A 20,276-nucleotide genomic window follows, 5' to 3' on the forward strand; every position below is an offset into this window, starting at 1 on the left:
ACGGGCCCTAAAGGCTGCTGAGCCCTGAGCTCTCCAGGCTCGTGGGCCCTGTACCTGTCACACGTTGGGGCACAGCGCAGGAGGGTCAGCACCACGTCAGCAGGGTGTTCTTCAGCCAGCCTCACAAGGTCAATTTGCAGCCTGGCATCCACAGAGACGTAGGTGACGAGACTCTGGTGGATGTTCTTCACCTTGGCTGGCACCTGGAGGAGGCATAGGGAAGACTTGGAGCACTGTTCAAGGGAGCAACTTCCCCAGCTTCCCCCAAGAAGTGCTTCCCTTCCCACCACACTGTGCTGGCCTCAAAGCCTGAGGGGGCCCAGAGACCCTGGCTTGAGGGGACACGCGATCCCGGCTGGCCTCCAGGTGTGGAGCCAGGCTGTTTACCTGCTGCTTGTGAGCAGAAACACTAGGTTCCTTGAAATAGTTGAATATGAGTTCCTGAATCAGAATGGGAGCAGGTGTGGTGTCAGTATTTGTAAGGCCCTGAGTCTCTTCATTGTCCCTGTTTGTGATGGCCACAACCTCAGTCATTGACGAGCTAAGAGCCTTTGCCCAGGTTTCAGTCGCTGAGGCGTCAGAGTCTTCTGAGCGCTCAGCCGAATCCGGGCTGACATCAGGCTCAGCCTGGAGCTCGGTCAGCCCCGAGTCAGGCTTGGCTGGGCCCTCAGCTGCTGTGCTGCCGGTCTTTCTCCGCCGAATGCGCAGGAACTTCCGGAACATCTGCAGGAGAACAAAGGACAGGGAAGCCCGGAGTGTTCCATGGAGTGCTCCAAGCGTGGTGCTCGGCTGAGCAGTGACAGCAGGCCCAGGCCAGGTGGGGATGGCTGCTGGTACCTTCAGGCTTCTGCGGAAGCGGCCACGGCTGGGTTCCTGCTCTTGTGTCCGGTCCAGGGCTGCACCTGGCAAAGAGCGAGCGCAGCCAGAGCTGAGGGGCTGCGGGAGAGGCCGGAGAACACAGCCCAGCCCCGCGCTCCCCAAGCAGGGGCAGCCAGGGATGCCCCAGGGGATGGAGCACGGCCACTGCAGGGTGTCTGCCTGGCCCCTCTTCCATCCTGTCCATGGGCATGTCCCCAGGGGATGGGATGGGATGGGATGGGATGGGATGGGATGGGATGGGATGGGATGGGGCCAAGCTGGCTGCAGCCATCAGCCCTGTGGCCCAGCTCTGCAACTCACCATCCTGCAGTGGCTGGAACTGCTCCAGTTCTTCATGCTCTTGTGCTGGGGCAGCTCCAGGGTCTTCCTTTTTTTTCTTCCTGAACACTTTGAACACACTGAGAAATCTGTTTGCCATGCCAGAGTATGACCTTGAGGGCACCTTCAAGGAAGATGGCAGGGTGATGTTCTGAGTCAACAAGTTGTGTAGTTGTGCCTTGAAGGCACCTGAGACAGAGAAACCTCAGCAAGGCTGCAGGACAGCAAGTCCTGCACTCTGGTCTGGAGGACTCCTGCCACAATGACAGGAGACTCCTCGTTAAGGATTGTGGTCGCCAATTCCCTCAGTCTGGCTACGCGGGCACCTGCAAAAGAAAAGCCTCGGGAAGGCCACGGGCTGCCAAGTCCCGACGTCCTGCCACGAGGTCACCTGTAGGAATAACGCCTCGGGAAAGCTCCGGGTCAGACACAAACGAGCGCGCTGTGCGGGGGCTCCTCACGACACCGCTCTGTCCCGTCCTGTCCCGTCGCCTGCTCCGAGCACTGTGGCGTGCTCTTGTCACCGCCAGCTCCTATGTCCCCACGTGTCACAAAGGCAGGGCCCTTGGACACCTTGTCCCGTTCCATGCCATGGTGACTGTGCTGCAGCGTGTCACAAAGGGCCCTTGCACACACTGTTGCCACCTGCTGTGGGGCCGCCCCCAGCCCACCCTAAGTGGCCAAGGTTGGAAGGAATCCCTGGCCCCAGGTGTCTAAGACAGCCCAACAGGATCTTTAGGAGCAGCTCAAACCATCAGCAAACCCTGCCCTGCTCTGCGGGATCAGGCCATTTAAGAATCCTCAATTCAGGAAGGCTTTACTTCTCATTGGGCCCCTGGAGTAGTTCCAAAATTTGCAAACTTCTGAAATTAATAGAGATTGCTGGGGAATGTGAATGATTTGGAAGTTTGTTCCCATCTAAAAGCAGCAACTCGTTTGCCTTAACACATTCCATTGAAAGTCACTCTGGAAACATAGCACTATACAGAGGCAAAAAGAAGACCATTCTTTGGTGTGCAAATGGTTTTCAATGAAGGGATGATAATATCGTCATTCTCTTAAGGAATAAAAGCTCTCAAGGATTGAAAGTCCATTAAGTGTTACAAAAGTAGCCCAAACAAATGAGTAGATGGAAAAAGGGCTCATCCACCCCAGTAGAGATATCTAAGTGGCCAATAAAGTACAGCTCTCCCATCTTGTTCCCTGCAGGAGAATCAGGACCATGAACGGAAATAGTCACAGATATTCCTTCTGCCCTCCATAAGCAAAGCAGCGCTAAACCACAAATGCTGCCTTCAAGCTGATTCAAATTCCAGCCTAGAACTCTCACCTTCCAGACAACTCCTTCCCCAACACGTCCCCCAAAACCAACCCCCCGCAAACACCGCAGAGAAGCCCTCAACAGCCCGCCAGGACCCCCAGCTGTCCCCGTCCCTCCTCAAAGCTTTCCCACCATCCAGCAGACCCCCTGGTTCCCTGCATGTGCCGTGGAATGGCACTCTGAAGGATCTTCTCCGAGGAATTCCCTGGCAGCAAGCTCAGGCTGCCAGGCCTATGGATCCTGGCTCATCCTTCCCACCGAGCCTTCCTGTGCACAGCTTTTCCATTGGCACATCTGCGCTCAGCTCGGACTTCTCCACTCAGCCAGGGCTGCTGGTAAAGGATTGAGAGCAGCCTGGCAAGCTCTTTTTCCAGCTCCCTCTGTGCTCTTGGGGCAGGTAGAACATTCCACAGGAAAGCAACTGGTGCCACAGGGAGTGGGCGGCATCAGGCAGCTCTGGGGAGGCCCTCAGGACTGCTGTACCCTGAGGGAACACTGTTGGCCATCCCCTGTGTGTATCTGCACAAGCTTAAAATCAGCTGCCTCAGCTGCCAGGGCCTCTCTTGGCCAGCATCCTGACGTGGATGCAGGACTGCTGCGAGGCACTGCTGGGACCCAGCGGGACAGGACCGGCTGTCTCGTGTCCACGTAGCACCCCTCACGCAGCCAGGGCCATCCCGAAAGTAGACAGACGCTCCCGTGTCAGCAGAGAGGAGCAAGGAGCACTGGGCTCCTCTCAGGGTACCTCAGCTGGGCTCGCTCCACAACACGCCCCCATTGTAAGGCCTGCTGATGCCCAGCTGCCAGAAATGCCCACCTTGTGCTCTCCAAGATGCACAGGGAGAGCCAATGAGCAGGACACTTTGGGAGGCAAACCTTCCAAGCCTTTCTGAGGCCAGGCATGCACCAAGATCAGCCAAGACTCTCCACGCTGCCTGGCCCACCCAGCCCAGCTCTGTGCTGGCCCTGGGCCACAGCAGCTCCCTCCAAGCAGGAGGCAAATGCATATTGCCAAGAGCTGAAACCCAGCTGTCTTGGTTTGGAAAGACAGGTGTCTGCTAAGGAAGGCAGCAACCTCCCCTGAAATGGAAAAATGTAGACCTCTTCCCTCTGAATTGTTCCAAGTTTGAAATTAAGGGGAGCTCCCAGGCAAAAATATGGGAGCAGGAATACCAGTTCTTTCTTAGGGAAGAAAATAACAGATAAAATAAACAATGCAGTGAACTAAAACAGCACTGACAGAGTCAGAATACAACCTGACACCCTGGTGGACAGGGTGTTGGTAGCAGTCCAATTGGAATTGTGGCTGCAGTCCTCCCGGAGTGTCAGGTGTGGTTCTGTTGGAGAAGTGATCTTGTGGAAAAGGGTGCAGTCTTCCTCTGAAGAGGCAGTGGAAGAGGCAGCTGTTCCTCTGGGAAAATCCAGCGCAGAAATAGCTGTGCTCCTGGGCCAGAAGTTCAAGACCATACATGCAGGTAGGGATGCTTGGCTCCTCCCTCTGGGCGGAGCATCTCACAATGGCATGTTACAGTTCTTTTCAGTCTTGCAGTGGCCCACTATCAGCAGATGTCTTTCCAGAGGGAGGATTGATTGTGGAAGAGATAAGGAACAACTGCCCACTTCACACAAGACAACTGCCATACAGATGGCAAATAGAATACATCTTGCTTTTTTCCATCTGGGGACAACAGCAGACAGGGAAGATGTGAAAAGGGTGTGTGTAAAGGCCTTTTCATTCACAGCTCCCACAGAGAGCTTTGGGGCTCACAGCGGGACAGAGACGGTTCTGCTCACACCTCTGTCCAAAGGGGGGTAACACATCCTGCTGCAGGTGCTTGGCTTGGTCTCGGCAGGTCCAGGTGGATGCCAAACCTGCTCTTCACAGCCTTCTTCCTGCCCCTCTGCCAAGTGCAATGGGCCTTCAGGACTGAAAGGAGCACAGAGAGCCAAAGGGGGATACTCGCACCTACCTCACTGGGAGCTCCCTGGGAAGCACTTTCCTTGAGAAGCAAGCCCCTTTCCTCCAAAGGCGTTTCCCCAAACGTGCAGCTTTTCTGGGGAACACCAACACACCCTCAAGAAACGCTGGCAAGGCTGAAAGACTTCAGGTCCTTTCAGGACAGGCACTCCAGCTCTAGCTCGTATTCCCCCAAGTGTGTTTCCAGGTGGAGGCTCAGACGTGCAGCCCCAGGCCTTCTACAAACACGGGCTGCTCGCTGCCTCTTTCTGCCGGATCGGTGCGTGTCTCACAAACGGGACGGGACCCTGACTGGTTGCAGACTTGTGATTTATTATCTGTCTGCATCATACAAGCAAAAAGCAAGAGGCACAGGAAAATGACAACATCCATGCAAACACAGATCACAGACAAGATGGCAGCCCATGCAAAGCCTTTTTATACCCATTCTTTGAACCAATAGCATAAAAGAAAAGGTGTAAAGTCATTATACTCTAAGCAATTAGAAAAGGACCCACGTGGGTTTAACATAAACAAAAAGGACTTCTATGAACCTCAAACAATACACAATAATTCGTTCTTTAAGATGGAAACTTGTTCTATCTTTGCAAAGCATATATCTAGGACTTTCCACATCTTGAGCTATCAATACGTTCTTGTTCTTTCTTGTTCCTTATGATAAATATCAATGTATTCACTTGGTTCTTAACTTCCTAGCTTTCTCAGAAGGTGTAGAAATTTCCCAGCCTTTCTCAGCTTTGGAAAGTGTCTTTTACCTTTTTATATTCCTACACCTCTTCAGCTGCCTCAACTCCTGCCTGCGCTCACGGCACCAAAACCAGGCTGTTCCCGGCCACAGACCAGAGCCCCTGTTCCCACGGGACGCTCTTGCCAGCACCTTCCAGCACGCAGTGTTTTTCATGCCTGCTCCCAACAGGCTTTGGAAAGCAGAGTCCAACCTGGCTGCCTCTGCCACCAGCACACCCCAAACACAGGCGGAGGAAGAAGCAGCAGGGGCTGTTTTGCGGCCATGCCCAAGAGAAACTGGAAGGGCGCCCTCCCTGTGGGCTCACTTGGTTGGCTTCCTGACTGGCTCTGAGCCTGGGGCTGCCATTCCTCACTTGTGGGGACCAGAACCACACCCAGGATCCCGGCACTGCCTGACAGCGCTCCAGGCACTGGCACGGTCGCGCGTCCGAGTCTCGGGCACCGCGCTGCTGCTTCATTTGCCCTCAGGCACACCCAAAGCTCCCTGTTAAGCCGGATGGTCGCTGGTTCTGCCCTCTTCCTCATCCTGTACAGGGATGGAGCACTGCTGTGCTTTCAGGAAGCTATTCTTGAAAATTTCCAGCATTCCAAGCTCCTTTGCCCTCTGTGGATGCTTGCCATGGAATCCCTCACAGCTGGGTTCAGAGCATACTCAGGTTGGCTCTTCCAAATTCCAGGGGCTCCAGGGTGCTCAGCAAGATCTGCAGCTCCACAGCCTTGTGGAATTTCAGCACAGGCACCTTTCCAGCCTGATCTGCCCTCGTTCCTCTGTGTGTGTGCACAAACCATGGCATGGAAAAGGACGGCAGCAAGGGCCTGTGTGCCCCAGGGCTCGGGATTTGCGTCGCTTCAGCTCCACAGAGATGGAGGCAAAGTGAAGAAGCCAAACTCTTTATTAATGGAAAATGAAACTAAGGGACGAGCTGGGAGGGGAAAAAAGGGAATGGGCAGGGCTGAGGGCTTGCATTATGGAGCTGTCAAAAGGAAAAGCGGAAGGAAAACACAGGAATGGGCATGATCTGAGGGCTGGTGAGATGGAGCTGTGAAAATGGAGGGAGAATGGAGGGGAAAAAGTGGATGGACAGTGTGTGAGGGCTGGAGGAGGGAGCTATATCTACAGGCAGGGAGAGGGCTGAAGCCATGTGAGCTTCCCAGAGGCTCAGCTGTATCAATCATCAGCTGTGCCTGGAGCCCCAGTGGCAATGGGAGGTGGTGTCCTCTTCAGTGTCTCCTGGTGCTGCTCTTGGGGCACTGGTTCACCGGATCCAGAAAGCAACCCAATTTCTTCATCTTCTAGGCCTAACTGGGCTTGAATTTCAATGTCAGAGCAGGATGGGGTGGTATTATTCTTTGGAGACTGAAGGCCTGGAACAGAGAGCAAGAGAGCCATGGTCAGAGCCTGGATCTGCAGTGACCTGAGGAGACCGTTCTGCCACGGCCACCTCCCCCAACAATTGCCAAGGCCAAGAGAGAGGTGTTGGCAACAGGTCAGCAGCAAGCTGCTGGCCACAAATTCCACCCATGTCCCTGAAATCCCTGTGTGCTCTGCCCACGCCACCTCTCCTCCCACACAGGGAGTGAAACCCGCCAGAGCTGGGGCAGAAATTCCCACTCCCTGCCCAAGCAATGCAGCTCTCCCCCCGCCAGCCCCCGCTGACAGCCCGCTGCCCTCACTCACCCTGACTGAGGGCGGGGAGCTCTTCCTGCTGCCCCCTCATCATGGGAAAGCGGCCATCTCTGAGAACAAAGAGTTCATCTTGGCCCCAGCGGCACAGCTCCCTGCCAGCGGCGCTGCCAGCCCTGTGGCCACACGCCCTGGTGGCCCGGCAGGGCTCAGCCCGGGCCCTTGCCGCACGCTGCCGCCCCAGGGCACGGCTGCGGAGGGCGGCAGCAGCGCCGAGGCCAGGCGGGGCTCCACGGCGCCGGGCCCGGATGGCGCTGCCGGGGCAGCAGCCGCGGCTGGGGCCGAGCTGAGGCGGGGCGGGGCAGGGAGCCCGGGCTCGTGGCTCACCCCAGGAACCTGACGGCCGCCTCTCGCAGGGGCTCCTGTGGGCTCTGCAGGTAGGGCAGGGCCCGGCGCAGGAGCTCGGCCACTCGGCTCCTGTCCTCTTCCAGCTGGAGAGAGCGGCAGGAGGGAAGGGTTGGCGCGGGCTCGGCCCCTGGGCCGGGCGCTCCCTGCGCCCTGTCCCGGCCTCCCCTGCCCGCACAGCCCTGAGGCCCGGCCAGCAGCCGCTGGCGCCGGGCTCTGGAGGCGGCAGAGGGCCGGCTGCTGCCCGGGGAGCCGCGGGGCCGCCCCGCAGCCCCGCTGGGCCGGGGCTCCATGGGCACCCGGCTGGGGCCCACGGGAGCCTGGAGAAGAGCCCGCGTGGCCTCTGGGTGCAGCACCGGGCAGGGGCACAGCTGCCAGCCCACACACCCAGCACCGCGCTCAGGGGGCTTCTCCAGGCTGAGCCTGGGGCTTCCAGGCCGTCCTTACCAGGACCTCAGCGAACTTCCACAGATTCCCCTTCTCCACCAGCTGCTCGAGATTCCTCCTCTCCAGGAACTTGGCCGCACAAAGCAGTGTTTCCCGAGAGGCCTGGAGAGCAGCAGAGACCCAGAGATGGCCACAAAGCCCATGGACCTGTGTCCCTGTGCCAAGGCCTGGAGGAGGCTGAAGCCCACCAGGCGCCAGGGCAGGAGGCAGCCGAGCCCCCTCCCAGCATCATAGGAATGCTCACCTTTGCCACGTGACAGTTCTCATCATGACAGTAGATTAAAAGTGCGTACAGGTTCCTGTTCACAATTGTCTTCAGGGGCTTTTTTCCCTCATCCACTACTGATTCCATCACTGTACGGAAGAGTTGAATGGAGAGCAACTGCACGTGGCTGTTGTCCTAGAGGAAAAGAAAAGACCTACACCAGCTACTCCAGGCCCACCTGGGCAATGGCCTGAAAATCCACAGGGCACAAAGTTTCTGGGAAGCACCCGATGCCTGCGGCTCAGGATGCAGAGCCTTACGTGGTCAAAGAGCAGAAGGAGTGCCTCAGCCAGCTTCGGAGCAGTGGTGCTGGATACCACGATGTGTTTGTGCTGGAGCATGTTCGTGAACACATGGAGGCTCATGCTGACCACCTCTCCATCTGCATCACCCAGCAGCCCCAGAAGGCTTTGAGATACATTGCGCATCCTACTGGCCTGTGTGGAACACAAGGCTGTGCTGGAAAGCCATGGACGGCTGCACGGCCAACACCGCCCTGGCTCTACAGCCCCACCCTGCTGCTGCAGGGCCCGCAGGCCAAAGGCCTGTCCCAAAGCAGCGGGGCAGGTGAGGCAGGAGAGCTGGCAGCAGCTGCCTCAGCTCCTGAAGCCCTGCCAGCCCAAGGGGCTGCTTTGCCCAGCGCAGCTTCAGCCGCTGCCCCCTTCTCACCATCGAGGGATCCTTGCTGGGCACCACGAGGCCTCTGAGCGCCAGGCGACGCCTCTGACTGCATTCACCCTGAAGGTACCTTGACGTGATCCTCAGGACGCTGCCACCACATTTACTCAAGTCTAGGCGCTGGAGGACCTGAAAGGCACAGGGCAGTGACAGGGGACCCGGCCGGCAGGAGCCCAGAACCGCACAGGGCTGGGCCCAGGCAGCAGCACAGGGCGTGGGCACCGTCCTGGCAGCTGTGGCTACGAGAGGGCAGAGAGCTGGGAGGCAGCTCAGCGAGGCAGCGCTGGCCAACAGGCTCACCTCCACAAGGAATGCCAGGAAGGGAAGATCCCAACACGGGTCCTCCCTGCTGAGATGCCGAAGCATGTGGATTGTGATGCGAGAGCACAAAGGCATAAAAACGCAGAGCATCTCCCTGGCAGTGGGGAAAAAGGCACCAAAGCCCTGAGGTGGGGAGACCAAACCTCTCCCAGGACTGACTCACAGAGGTCTGGTCTTTCCCCAGCATCCCTGGAGGGGATGTGGGCGCTTTGAGAAGCAGCCCCTTCTGGGCACCCTCCTCTCTCAGCCTTTTCCATTCTTCTTGGCCGTCCTTTGGTGACGAGCCCCTCTGGCCCAGGACCACAGGGACTGTGTGGGGCACAGGGCACAAATGCTGGGGGCAGTGGGGAGAAGGGGGTCTCACCTGGCCAACAGACCCACGGCGTAGTGCTGGGAGTCAGCACACAGCAGCGTGTCCCAGCCACCCATGTGCTCCATAGCCTCCACCACATTGTCACACCACAGTCGGCCGAGCAGAGCCTTCATGACCTGCACGGCAAACCTGTGTGCAGAGAAAAGCCCAGGTCACACTGGGAGCACTGGCGCTGGCCACAAGGGCACGGGAAGGACAGGAGGACTGGGACCTGTTGGGCTTGCTGGGAAGGCGGTGTTCCTCCTGGCATGCTCTCCAGAAGTTATCAACTTCCTCTGGTGGCATCTGCTGTGTGGTGATGACAGCATGGAAGAGCAGTGCCACAAACAGGCGGGAGGAATAAAGGATCAATGCCTCGTGCACTCAGGCACCTGGACAATCACCCAGATCACCAGAGTTGCCTGCAAGAGAAGCAGCCCAAGGCAGGGCTCAGTGCCGAGGTGTCCATGGGGCAGGGCCCAAGGGCAGACGCAGGGGAGCAGAAGGCCTGGTGCCCCCTGAGCCTGCCCCGAGCCCAGGTTTCAGCCCAGCGCCTGCGGCGTGGAGAGGATGGAGAGCTGCTGGAGAGGCGACCTGGGGGTGAGCAAAGGCCAGTTCCAGAAACTCACAGCCAGGGAAAAAATGTCCTTGTTGTCCCCATCAGAGGTGCACATTCTGGTCAGAGGCCAGTCCTCCATCACACAGAGCAGTGTTGACAGCACTTTCTCCACTGCTGGTCCCGATGAGCTATGGCTCTCCACAGCACTGCAGCAGCTCTGTGGGATCAGAGCTCTGTGTCAGGGCCATGTCAGTCACAGCACCATGCCCTGTGCAGCTGTGGGGGCCCAGGTGACAGAGCCCTGGAGCCCTGAAGGGCAGGGAAGGAGCACTGGCAGCAGGCTCAGGAAACAGAGGGGCCCGAGGGTCCTGGGCCTCTCTGCCTGTCTGGCAGACCCCATGGGACAGGCTGTGCAGGGCCACGGGCCCTAAAGGCTGCTGAGCCCTGAGCTCTCCAGGCTCGTGGGCCCTGTACCTGTCACACGTTGGGGCACAGCGCAGGAGGGTCAGCACCACGTCAGCAGGGTGTTCTTCAGCCAGCCTCACAAGGTCAATTTGCAGCCTGGCATCCACAGAGACGTAGGTGACGAGACTCTGGTGGATGTTCTTCACCTTGGCTGGCACCTGGAGGAGGCATAGGGAAGACTTGGAGCACTGTTCAAGGGAGCAACTTCCCCAGCTTCCCCCAAGAAGTGCTTCCCTTCCCACCACACTGTGCTGGCCTCAAAGCCTGAGGGGGCCCAGAGACCCTGGCTTGAGGGGACACGCGATCCCGGCTGGCCTCCAGGTGTGGAGCCAGGCTGTTTACCTGCTGCTTGTGAGCAGAAACACTAGGTTCCTTGAAATAGTTGAATATGAGTTCCTGAATCAGAATGGGAGCAGGTGTGGTGTCAGTATTTGTAAGGCCCTGAGTCTCTTCATTGTCCCTGTTTGTGATGGCCACAACCTCAGTCATTGACGAGCTAAGAGCCTTTGCCCAGGTTTCAGTCGCTGAGGCGTCAGAGTCTTCTGAGCGCTCAGCCGAATCCGGGCTGACATCAGGCTCAGCCTGGAGCTCGGTCAGCCCCGAGTCAGGCTTGGCTGGGCCCTCAGCTGCTGTGCTGCCGGTCTTTCTCCGCCGAATGCGCAGGAACTTCCGGAACATCTGCAGGAGAACAAAGGACAGGGAAGCCCGGAGTGTTCCATGGAGTGCTCCAAGCGTGGTGCTCGGCTGAGCAGTGACAGCAGGCCCAGGCCAGGTGGGGATGGCTGCTGGTACCTTCAGGCTTCTGCGGAAGCGGCCACGGCTGGGTTCCTGCTCTTGTGTCCGGTCCAGGGCTGCACCTGGCAAAGAGCGAGCGCAGCCAGAGCTGAGGGGCTGCGGGAGAGGCCGGAGAACACAGCCCAGCCCCGCGCTCCCCAAGCAGGGGCAGCCAGGGATGCCCCAGGGGATGGAGCACGGCCACTGCAGGGTGTCTGCCTGGCCCCTCTTCCATCCTGTCCATGGGCATGTCCCCAGGGGATGGGATGGGATGGGATGGGATGGGATGGGATGGGATGGGATGGGATGGGATGGGATGGGGCCAAGCTGGCTGCAGCCATCAGCCCTGTGGCCCAGCTCTGCAACTCACCATCCTGCAGTGGCTGGAACTGCTCCAGTTCTTCATGCTCTTGTGCTGGGGCAGCTCCAGGGTCTTCCTTTTTTTTCTTCCTGAACACTTTGAACACACTGAGAAATCTGTTTGCCATGCCAGAGTATGACCTTGAGGGCACCTTCAAGGAAGATGGCAGGGTGATGTTCTGAGTCAACAAGTTGTGTAGTTGTGCCTTGAAGGCACCTGAGACAGAGAAACCTCAGCAAGGCTGCAGGACAGCAAGTCCTGCACTCTGGTCTGGAGGACTCCTGCCACAATGACAGGAGACTCCTCGTTAAGGATTGTGGTCGCCAATTCCCTCAGTCTGGCTACGCGGGCACCTGCAAAAGAAAAGCCTCGGGAAGGCCACGGGCTGCCAAGTCCCGACGTCCTGCCACGAGGTCACCTGTAGGAATAACGCCTCGGGAAAGCTCCGGGTCAGACACAAACGAGCGCGCTGTGCGGGGGCTCCTCACGACACCGCTCTGTCCCGTCCTGTCCCGTCGCCTGCTCCGAGCACTGTGGCGTGCTCTTGTCACCGCCAGCTCCTATGTCCCCACGTGTCACAAAGGCAGGGCCCTTGGACACCTTGTCCCGTTCCATGCCATGGTGACTGTGCTGCAGCGTGTCACAAAGGGCCCTTGCACACACTGTTGCCACCTGCTGTGGGGCCGCCCCCAGCCCACCCTAAGTGGCCAAGGTTGGAAGGAATCCCTGGCCCCAGGTGTCTAAGACAGCCCAACAGGATCTTTAGGAGCAGCTCAAACCATCAGCAAACCCTGCCCTGCTCTGCGGGATCAGGCCATTTAAGAATCCTCAATTCAGGAAGGCTTTACTTCTCATTGGGCCCCTGGAGTAGTTCCAAAATTTGCAAACTTCTGAAATTAATAGAGATTGCTGGGGAATGTGAATGATTTGGAAGTTTGTTCCCATCTAAAAGCAGCAACTCGTTTGCCTTAACACATTCCATTGAAAGTCACTCTGGAAACATAGCACTATACAGAGGCAAAAAGAAGACCATTCTTTGGTGTGCAAATGGTTTTCAATGAAGGGATGATAATATCGTCATTCTCTTAAGGAATAAAAGCTCTCAAGGATTGAAAGTCCATTAAGTGTTACAAAAGTAGCCCAAACAAATGAGTAGATGGAAAAAGGGCTCATCCACCCCAGTAGAGATATCTAAGTGGCCAATAAAGTACAGCTCTCCCATCTTGTTCCCTGCAGGAGAATCAGGACCATGAACGGAAATAGTCACAGATATTCCTTCTGCCCTCCATAAGCAAAGCAGCGCTAAACCACAAATGCTGCCTTCAAGCTGATTCAAATTCCAGCCTAGAACTCTCACCTTCCAGACAACTCCTTCCCCAACACGTCCCCCAAAACCAACCCCCCGCAAACACCCGCAGAGAAGCCCTCAACAGCCCGCCAGGACCCCCAGCTGTCCCCGTCCCTCCTCAAAGCTTTCCCACCATCCAGCAGACCCCCTGGTTCCCTGCATGTGCCGTGGAATGGCACTCTGAAGGATCTTCTCCGAGGAATTCCCTGGCAGCAAGCTCAGGCTGCCAGGCCTATGGATCCTGGCTCATCCTTCCCACCGAGCCTTCCTGTGCACGGCTTTTCCATTGGCACATCTGCGCTCAGCTCGGACTTCTCCACTCAGCCAGGGCTGCTGGTAAAGGATTGAGAGCAGCCTGGCAAGCTCTTTTTCCAGCTCCCTCTGTGCTCTTGGGGCAGGTAGAACATTCCACAGGAAAGCAACTGGTGCCACAGGGAGTGGGCGGCATCAGGCAGCTCTGGGGAGGCCCCTCAGGACTGCTGTACCCTGAGGGAACACTGTTGGCCATCCCCTGTGTGTATCTGCACAAGCTTAAAATCAGCTGCCTCAGCTGCCAGGGCCTCTCTTGGCCAGCATCCTGACGTGGATGCAGGACTGCTGCGAGGCACTGCTGGGACCCAGCGGGACAGGACCGGCTGTCTCGTGTCCACGTAGCACCCCTCACGCAGCCAGGGCCATCCCGAAAGTAGACAGACGCTCCCGTGTCAGCAGAGAGGAGCAAGGAGCACTGGGCTCCTCTCAGGGTACCTCAGCTGGGCTCGCTCCACAACACGCCCCCATTGTAAGGCCTGCTGATGCCCAGCTGCCAGAAATGCCCACCTTGTGCTCTCCAAGATGCACAGGGAGAGCCAATGAGCAGGACACTTTGGGAGGCAAACCTTCCAAGCCTTTCTGAGGCCAGGCACGCACCAAGATCAGCCAAGACTCTCCACGCTGCCTGGCCCACCCAGCCCAGCTCTGTGCTGGCCCTGGGCCACAGCAGCTCCCTCCAAGCAGGAGGCAAATGCATATTGCCAAGAGCTGAAACCCAGCTGTCTTGGTTTGGAAAGACAGGTGTCTGCTAAGGAAGGCAGCAACCTCCCCTGAAATGGAAAAATGTAGACCTCTTCCCTCTGAATTGTTCCAAGTTTGAAATTAAGGGGAGCTCCCAGGCAAAAATATGGGAGCAGGAATACCAGTTCTTTCTTAGGGAAGAAAATAACAGATAAAATAAACAATGCAGTGAACTAAAACAGCACTGACAGAGTCAGAATACAACCTGACACCCTGGTGGACAGGGTGTTGGTAGCAGTCCAATTGGAATTGTGGCTGCAGTCCTCCCGGAGTGTCAGGTGTGGTTCTGTTGGAGAAGTGATCTTGTGGAAAAGGGTGCAGTCTTCCTCTGAAGAGGCAGTGGAAGAGGCAGCTGTTCCTCTGGGAAAATCCAGCGCAGAAATAGCTGTGCTCCTGGGCCAGAAGTTCAAGACCATACATGCAGGTAGGGATGCTTGGCTCCTCCCTCTGGGCGGAGCATCTCACAATGGCATGTTACAGTTCTTTTCAGTCTTGCAGTGGCCCACTATCAGCAGATGTCTTTCCGGAGGGAGGATTGATTGTGGAAGAGATAAGGAACAACTGCCCACTTCACACAAGACAACTGCCATACAGATGGCAAATAGAATACATCTTGCTTTTTTCCATCTGGGACAACAGCAGACAGGGAAGATGTGAAAAGGGTGTGTGTAAAGGCCTTTTCATTCACAGCTCCCACAGAGAGCTTTGGGGCTCACAGCGGGACAGAGACGGTTCTGCTCGCACCTCTGTCCAAAGGGGGGTAACACATCCTGCTGCAGGTGCTTGGCTTGGTCTCGGCAGGTCCAGGTGGATGCCAAACCTGCTCTTCACAGCCTTCTTCCTGCCCCTCTGCCAAGTGCAATGGGCCTTCAAGGACTGAAAGGAGCACAGAGAGCCAAAGGGGGATACTCGCACCTACCTCACTGGGAGCTCCCTGGGAAGCACTTTCCTTGAGAAGCAAGCCCCTTTCCTCCAAAGGCGTTTCCCCAAACGTGCAGCTTTTCTGGGGAACACCAACACACCCTCAAGAAACGCTGGCAAGGCTGAAAGACTTCAGGTCCTTTCAGGACAGGCACTCCAGCTCTAGCTCGTATTCCCCCAAGTGTGTTTCCAGGTGGAGGCTCAGACGTGCAGCCCCAGGCCTTCTACAAACACGGGCTGCTCGCTGCCTCTTTCTGCCGGATCGGTGCGTGTCTCACAAACGGGACGGGACCCTGACTGGTTGCAGACTTGTGATTTATTATCTGTCTGCATCATACAAGCAAAAAGCAAGAGGCACAGGAAAATGACAACATCCATGCAAACACAGATCACAGACAAGATGGCAGCCCATGCAAAGCCTTTTTATACCCATTCTTTGAACCAATAGCATAAAAGAAAAGGTGTAAAGTCATTATACTCTAAGCAATTAGAAAAGGACCCACGTGGGTTTAACATAAACAAAAAGGACTTCTATGAACCTCAAACAATACACAATAATTCGTTCTTTAAGATGGAAACTTGTTCTATCTTTGCAAAGCATATATCTAGGACTTTCCACATCTTGAGCTATCAATACGTTCTTGTTCTTTCCTGTTCCTTATGATAAATATCAATGTATTCACTTGGTTCTTAACTTCCTAGCTTTCTCAGAAGGTGTAGAAATTTCCCAGCCTTTCTCAGCTTTGGAAAGTGTCTTTTACCTTTTTATATTCCTACACCTCTTCAGCTGTGGGGCCGCCCCCAGCCCACCCTAAGTGACCAAGGTTGGAAGGAATCCCTGGCCCCAGGTGTCTAAGACAGCCCAACAGGATCTTTAGGAGCAGCTCAAACCATCAGCACACCCTGCCCTGCTCTGCGGGATCAGGCCATTTAAGAATCCTCAGTTCAGGAAGGCTTTACTTCTCATTGGGCCACTGGAGTAGTTCCAAAATTTGCAAACTTCTCAAATTAATAGCCATTGCTGGGGAATGTGAATGATTTGGAAGTTTGTTCCCATCTAAAAGCAGCAACTCGTTTGCCTTAACACATTCCATTGAAAGTCACTCTGGAAACATAGCACTATACAGAGGCAAAAAGAAGACCATTCTTTGGTGTGCAAATGGTTTTCAATGAAGGGATGATAATATCGTCATTCTCTTAAGGAATAAAAGCTCTCAAGGAATGAAAGTCCATTAAGTGTTACAAAAGTAGCCCAAACAAATGAGTAGATGGAAAAAGGGCTCATCCTCCCCCAGTAGAGATACCTAAGTGGCCAATAAAGTACAGCTCTCCCATCTTGTTCCCTGCAGGAGAATCAGGACCATGAACAGAACTAGTTCACAGATATTTCTTCTGCCCTCCATAAGCAAAGCTGTGCTTAACCACAAATGCTGCCTTCAAGCGGACTCAGTTTCCAGCCTAGACCTCTCACCTTCCAGACAACTCCTTCCCCATCACGTCCCCCAACCCCAACCCCCTGCAAACACCCGCAGAGAAGCCCTCAACAGCCCTCAAACAGAGTAAGTTTGGACTGAACTTTTGCTTTCAGGCACTCAATGGATTTGTCATCACCGTGACTGGAGACGGCTACATCTTCTACATCTCCCCTTCCGTGCAGGACTACTTGGGCTTCCACCAGGTGAGCACCATGTTTTCCTGGCTGGAAACAGATGGATGCAGTCCTGGTGTGGGAAGGAGATGCAGATGGAGAGCAAAGTTTCCCAAAGGGCAGCAGCTCCTGTGTCAGGGGAAGGAGCTGGAGTTTGCCTGTTCTTTACACTCAATCCTGCACTTTTAGCACCCAGGAAGGGAAACCTTCTGCCGTGTCCTCTTCCCGACACCTCTGCCAGGCTGTCCAGGAGCAGTCACTATTCTGTTTTGTCGTTCCAGTCGGATCTCATCCACCAGAGCGTGTACGAGCTGATCCGTGTGGGCGACAGGGCCGTCTTCCGCCACCAGCTGCAGAGGACCCCACTGCATGCTGCTGACAGTGAGTGCCAGGCTGATCCCTGCAGGGGTTCACTTGAGCAGCTCTGATCCGTGAGCTCAGGGTGTGCAGCACAGTTTGGAAAACTTCATTTTGCTTTTCCAGCTTTTCCCCCTGAGCAGCCGCTGCTTGCCAGACGCAGCGCCACGTCCAGCCCCCAGCACCTCCATGCTGAGAAGCAATCCTTGGTGGAGAGGAGCTTCACCTGCCGCTTCCGCTGCCTGCTGGATAACTCCTTGGGATTCTTGGTAATGCTGAGACACCCTTCTGCTCCTCCTGTGCCTGCAGGGTGTTCCCCCAGAGCCACTTGTGTCCCATAGGGGTGAGAGCACAGCAAGTCCCCACCAGCCTGTTTGCTTCACACCCACGTTTTCTAATCCCTGTAAGGCCTTGAATTTCCATGGGGGCCTGAAGTTCCTCCTTGGTCAGCAAAAGTCAGCAGCAGACAAGTCCCCAAAGTGCTTTCTTTGCCATTGCCACACTCCTCCTGCCTATCTGCATCCTGGAGCTCCGGACCAAAACACCCCCGTTGCACTCAAACACGTTGGTGACTGTGGCACAATGTCCTCCTCCAAGCAAACCCATTCAGTTGCCCATCGGGGGCTTCGCTGGCCATAGTTCCAAAAGAGCTGGGAGCTGCAGGAGCATACGTGGAGTCCCAGACTCTGCCAGGTGGCAGTCCTGAGAATTCCCCAGGGGCTTGGCTGTGGTGGCCACCCCCCTCCCAGTCTTTTCCTTGCCCTGCCCAGGGCTTGCATGAGTCCCTGTTCTCCGGGGATGGGAAGCTCTATGATGTGGAGGCTGCTCTCCCTGCACCCTTAGGAGGCAGGCAGCAGCCAGGGCATGGCGGCTTCCCCAAACAGCCCCTGGTAGCCCACGTAGAACCCAGCTTTTCCTGGGAGGGGGAGCAGGCAGTGCTCCGAGAGGACAAGGGGTTCTCACAGCTGTGGCTCCCACAGGCTGGGGCAGCTCCTCAGAGGAGCCATGGGCAGGGCCAGCGCAGCACAGCGGACTCCTGCTGAACTCCAGCATGGATCCCAGCACCCACCAGATGGACTGCATTGTGCTGTCCAAGTGCCAGTATGGAAACAGCCTTTTTGGCAGGAGAGCAACTTCCTGAGGGATGCTGCTAAAGAATCCCTTCCCCAGCAGCCAGGCTCTTTGCCTTGCCCTGCTGAGAACCACCCTGGAGCACCCTCCTCCTCACCGGGCTCGGCTTCAAGGTGCTCAGCAGCTCTCCCGTGAAGGTGGATGCAGGAGCACCCCTGTGCTCCGGGCAGGGTCCTGGCTGCCCATCAGTTCCCTTCTCAGCTGGGCAGCCCCTCTGAACCTGTGAGATCCAGCTCAAGGGGAGGTGCGAGGGCTGCAGGACCTGAGGGGTGCCCGGCTCCTGTGGAGGTCTGCCAGGAGTGCAGCCACACCATCCTTTGTGGGCAGCCTGGTTTGGGGCTCCATGTGAACCGGAGCCCTGTCTTGGAAAGCCACCAGCAGCCGTGAGCTCTTCTCATACCTGCCAGCTGTGCCCCGTGCCCCCTGGTCTCTCAGCATTTTGTCTTCCAATGCCGTCAGGCAGTCTGAGATGAAGTGGTTTGGACTTTTTGTTCCGTGAGAAGTCTTTCAGGGAGATGCAGCTGTGCCACTGGGGAGGCTTGTGGGCTTCTGGGGTCCAAGGAAGGACATTGCTTGCAAGCACATCCATGTGGTTGGGGCAGCCTCTTGCAGATGGAGCTGCTGCATCACAGGCAGGCAGCCCTGAACTGCTGTTTCTCAACAAAACAGCATGCTCTCCTCATCTCCTGTGTTGGACCACCCTTGTCATGTTGCTGTTTAGTCCCCTGCTTCATCTCTGCTGGCCTGAGCCTCTTTTCCTCCTGTGCTCTCCATCTCCTCCAGAGACCATCCAAATCCTTTGGAAAAGATGTTACCAAGCACTTCAAGAAGCTCAGCAGCATTGAAGGGTCTCGGTGAGAGGTGGAGTTGGTGGGAGTGGAGGCATCCTGGGGATTTGGGCTCTCCAGCAGCCTCCCAGGGGAGTTTGGGAGAGGTAGGTACCAGGCATTGTGACTTTACTGGGATGCAGGGTGGGGAAGGCCCAGCTGAGCTCCCCTTGGGTTTGTCACTGGCTTGTCCTTGTCGTCCTCTTCTCTGCTCCACAGTGCCGTGGGACAGAGAAGAGTGGGGCTTCCCCCTGTGGTTTTGCCAAAGCAGTGAGAAGGAAAGGCAGGGAGGGATGCAGTGACCACTGGCTGCCTCTCCACTTCAGACCCACTTGGTGCCCCTCAAACCATTGTTCTGCAGCCCAGAACAACCGCTTTGTTGAATTCTCTTCCTTTTCCATATACGTAACCTAAGATTTGAATGAATTGTTTTTTCCCCACCATGAGAGCAAAGTCTTGCAGATTCATCAGGGAAATCCACAAAAAAGCAAAGATTTTTTTTTGGGGGGGAGGGTGGGGATGATTTGAGTCCACACTGACTTGCAACCTTGGGTTAGAGAGATCAGAGTTCTTGGGGACATTCACACCTTCCCCTCATGCACCCATCAACCTGAGCATCGCATCTGCCTCGCACACCAGTGTTAAACATTTACGGATCAAATTCAATCAGGTAATCAGCGCAGGGCCAGCAGCAAGCCCACATGTCCCGGTGTAGAGTGGCCTCATCTCCCTGGGTCTCTTCCTTCATGCCCAGCCTTGCCTCCGCTCGTGGGGCCTGGGAAAGGTCAAGCTCCTCTCTGCAGGCTGCGAGCAGAGCAATGCTGAAACGTGCTGGACCACTCTGAGGCGGCTTCGAGGAGCACCTAGGTCGGGCAAGGAGTTGACTGGCCATGATCCAGATCCAAAAAGCAGCAGGATAGACTCTGCTCACTAGCCTTTGTTGTTCTGGTGCCTGTGAGACGGTGCTGGGGGCGTACCAGGGGCTCCCAGTGCTTCAAGAGATGGGGGCACTTCTGCTTAGGGCTGTGACAGACCCCCCCCGCCCCGTGCTCTGTCACTGGTGTCTGATCTCTCTGTACCTCGTGGCTGTACAGATAAAGTCTGTTCTGGTGGCAGCGTCTCATTTTCTGCTCCATGATTTCTTTGTGCTGCTGGTGGCAGCTGGAAGGTGCTGAGGGGAAAAGAGCTGTTCGGAGCCTCACCCCTGCGTTTGGCGATGTATTAAAAGGCGATTTGCTTTGTGCTGATGTTTGTTTTGACCCAAAACCATGTGTCTCCATTTCCTCCTTGACTGAGCAAGTGCTGAGAAAAGCCTGGCCCTGGTGCTGGGTGGGTGACACTCCCGTTGTCACTGTCCCCAGCTACTGTGGGCATGCACGGTAGCAGAGGCGTGACAGTGTCCCCCCTTTGCACCCCCAAACTGCCCTGTGGGGTTGTGGGACTCACAGGCAGGCTTACACTCCTCATTGGCACACATGGTTGTTAATATCTGACGAT

The 20,276-nt window shown here is 56.2% G+C and overlaps 1 protein-coding gene and 1 pseudogene across 1 annotated transcript in view; both read left to right on the forward strand.

The window, feature by feature from the left end:
• The window catches only part of LOC137477663 (maestro heat-like repeat-containing protein family member 7), a 198,653-nt gene that overhangs the window by 127,741 nt on the left and 50,636 nt on the right, over window positions 1–20,276 (forward strand). The window lies entirely within an intron of this gene.
• Window positions 11,620–18,020, forward strand: LOC137477549 (uncharacterized; annotated as a pseudogene).

Source organism: Anomalospiza imberbis, chromosome 7, assembly GCF_031753505.1.
Source record: "Anomalospiza imberbis isolate Cuckoo-Finch-1a 21T00152 chromosome 7, ASM3175350v1, whole genome shotgun sequence".
NCBI classification, from domain to species: Eukaryota; Metazoa; Chordata; class Aves; order Passeriformes; family Viduidae; genus Anomalospiza; species Anomalospiza imberbis.